Genomic DNA, 3,556 nt, shown 5'->3' with positions numbered 1-3,556 from the left:
ACGGTGTGTGGTGAGATTCACTCTGTTCTTAACCTCAGCTGTACGTGATGAGAACGCATGGATTGAAATTCACTCTGTGTGGCACACCGGGTGTGTGTGATGGGAAAGTGAGAAGGGAGATTCTCTCTGAAGGGAGGGAGGGAACGAAGGGAGTCTCACTGTTCCTTGTTCCTGTTTTCCAGAGCAAACGTGTTCCGAGGACTGGGTCACAAATAAAGACCGGTGTTATTTCGTATCCACGTTTGAAACATCTTTCCGCAGAGCGATTCAAGAATGTTCAAACCTTGATTCAAGGCTGCTGGAAATCAATTCAAGGGATGAAGCGGTATGTGTCACAGCACGAGAAGATCCCACAGTCGCACAGAAATCATCACACACCCGCGGGGTCCGACACAGAATGAAAACGCACAATGCACTCCCGTCTCACAATCCCGGCGTCAGACACAGAGCGAAGCTCCCTCCCCACCAGCTCGTCACACATTCTAGGGGGAAGACACAGAGTGAACATCCCTCCACATCGTCCAATCACGCACTGCCTGGGGACGGCAAAGTGACGCTCCATCCACACGGTCCAATGAAACATTCCCGGGCCAGAGACACAGTGAAGCTCCCTCTATACTATCCAATCACACACTACCGGGGTCAGACACAGAGTGAATCTCCCTCCACCTCTTCCCAAAAAATATCCCCGGGCTCAGTCACAGTGAGAACCTCCATCCATACCGTCCCATCACACTCTTCCGTAAATAGTTTTCGATTCTCAGCATTAATCAAAGGAATTTAATTTTACAGAGTTTTGTTTCCCGCTCTCTTGTCCGCCAAAACCTCGTTTACTGGATTGGTCAGTGCACGACCGGGTGAGATTTGGACTGATCTGTGGGCTCGGAGATGGGGATTGACACTGTCCTGTGGGGAGAACATGGGATTAGTTTACGAACTGAAATAGGTTTGTGGGAAGAAAGCGGGGTGATGGGATTTTTTGTCGGGAGAGGATGATACAAGGGGAGTATGTTTAGGGAGCGGTATGTGTCTGCTGCGGGACAGGGCAGTAAAATATTTTGGCGATTGTCAATGGCCTCTGAGGTTTATTTTGGTGCCTGACGCAGGGTTGTGGGGATTTGGACATGCAGTGGAATTATTTTGGTGACTGACGAAGGGTTGTGGGGATTTGGACATGCAGTGGAATTATTTTGATGACTGTGGGGAGAAGGAGGCAGACTCGGATTAGTTTGACGACAGGTCTTGCTCTGTGAGAGAGAGTAATGCAGCAGATTCACTTTGGAGTCTGACACTGATTTGAGGGGAGAGTGTGGGACAAGTCGATTAGTTTCAAGACTGATACAGGGATGAGGGCACAGAGCCGGTCAGTGGGTGCAGATTGCGGACTGACGTAAGGTTGAGGGAGCGGTGAGGGGCAATGAGATTAACCTGGAGAAGGACATGAACTGCCTGGAGAGGAAGGGTCGTGGGATGCATTTGGGGATCGACACAGGGTTGCATGAAGAGAGTGTGTCTGTGTGACAAATTTCGGTACCGCGTAAGTCTAAGGGGGGAGGATGGGAGAGTCGGATTTGTTTGGGGACTGAAATAGATCTGAGAGGAGAAAGTGAGTGTGTTCGATTCACATTGGGACTGCCACAGGACTGTGGGGACCGCGGGACGACGGGCCGGAGGCTGTGGGGGAGGTGGTGTAGTTGGATTAATTTCTTGACTGACACAGAGCAGTGGGGAGACATTGGGATAATGGAATTATTTTGGGAACGACACAGGACTGTGGCGATTGCGTACTTTAATGGGACTAGTTTGGCGACGGTTTCGCTTTGCGCGCCGGATCTGTTTTATCTCTGTTCAAAGTTATTTTTTTAACCATTTATTAATAGGAATTTTGACTTTGGTCGGCTGTACAAGATTTCCTCTGGAAGCTCCTCCTGCAGTGTATGTCAATCGAATAAATGGGGGTGGCAACTGCCTTCATGATAATCACCATTTCATCTGCGAGAAGTCCGCGTCCTCCCGCCCAGATATTCCTGAAAAGATCCAGCTTCTCTGTCACCAGCCCGGAGAGCCGACTTGAATCATATGATTACCCTGTCTTTCACTTCCTTATCTCTCCTCCACTCTCACTCACCCATCCTCTCAAAATCCCCCCTGCAGTCTCTGACCCTACCTGCTGATCTAATCTCCTCTTTTCGCAAGCCCATTCTCCCCGCCACACATGGGCAAGCCCCTCTCCCCATCTATGACCTTCTTTCTCGCCACCCCTCCCCCATCCCGCTCTTCCTCACCCTATTTCCTCGACTTTTCTCCGCCTGCTGTTTCTCCGCTCTCTCATCTTACCTCTTTTCTCTATCTCTCTCGATTCTCCCTCTCTACCGCACTCTCTCCCTCCCCTCTCCGTTTCCTCTAACACCTCCGCCTCATGGATTCATCACTCATTCTCCTTTCCACCCACTCTCACCTCAATCCTTTCCCGTCTGGTTCTCGATACCCCAGCTCTGGGTAAAGGTCTGTGCGGATTCCAACTGTCTGTGCCCCTCTTGAGCTTATGCAACTCTGTAAGGTTACAGCTACGGTCCAGGGAATAAAGACCCCTTCCTCTCTCCATCTCTGTCCCTCGAGTCCCAGCAATATACCTGAAAATCTCCCTGCTCATTCCTTACGGCTCAATGGCATTTTTCCCAGAACAGGGCTCACCGACATCCTGTACAACTGCAACATGACCTCCCGACACCTGCACTCAGTGTCCTGACCAGTGAAGACCTGTGGGCCAAGTGTCCTATCCACTCAGACCGGATGTTTTGCAACGGAATCGATATTTGATTTATTATCTGACAGTTACACAGCTTGGATTTTTTTTTTTGCACCATCAGTATGGCGCAAAGATGTAAAACTAATGTAAATTACAAATTTGAATAAATACCGCAAAAATGTAGAGTTATTTCTCGTGCGTTCAGAGATGCGATTGCGCAGTGGAAGAAGATGTCCCTTTGCATCTCTTTGTTTTTGATTTTCTCCCAGTTTAGAAAATAGTCCGCACATTCGTTTCTGCAACCAATGTGTACGACCATGCATTTTCCAACATTGTATTCCATTTGCCAATGAACATTCTACTAATCTGTCTAAGTTCTTCTGCATTCTGCCTTTTTCCTGAACCCTACCTGCCCCACAAAGAATCTTCGTAACATCTGCAGAATTGGCAACAATGCCATCTATCCATCATCTAAATAATTTCTATACAGCATAAAAAAACGACCCTGCGGAACATCACCAGTCGCTGTCAGCCAAACAGAAAAGGATCCTTTTTATTCCAACTCGCTGCCTCCTACCAGACAGCCATAACTCTAACCATGTCAGCAGCTTTCCAATAATACCATAGGCTCTCAGCTTGGTAAACAGCCTCATGGGTGGCACCTTGTGAAAGGCTTTAAGTCCAAATGTACAACATCCCTCGTATCCATTTTATCCATCCGAAGGGAAACGTTCCCTGTGGATGTTGTTTGCACCTTCTTCGTGTTGGCGTGAGGGTGTTTGTCCCACTGTAGATCCTCCGAGACGC

General features: G+C 48.6%; 1 long non-coding RNA gene across 1 annotated transcript; it reads left to right on the top strand.

Moving 5' to 3' along the window:
- The first annotated feature begins 220 nt into the window (after positions 1–220).
- LOC140720753 (uncharacterized) lies at positions 221–1,947 on the top strand. The gene is made up of 3 exons (XR_012097250.1): positions 221–325; positions 793–857; positions 1,881–1,947. It is a non-coding gene; the product is annotated as an uncharacterized lncRNA (long non-coding RNA).
- Positions 1,948–3,556: the final 1,609 nt, after the last annotated feature.

The sequence above is a fragment of the Hemitrygon akajei genome, unplaced genomic scaffold, assembly GCF_048418815.1.
Source record: "Hemitrygon akajei unplaced genomic scaffold, sHemAka1.3 Scf000046, whole genome shotgun sequence".
Taxonomy (NCBI): Eukaryota; Metazoa; Chordata; class Chondrichthyes; order Myliobatiformes; family Dasyatidae; genus Hemitrygon; species Hemitrygon akajei.
This window is presented reverse-complemented; position numbering and strand designations above follow the sequence as displayed.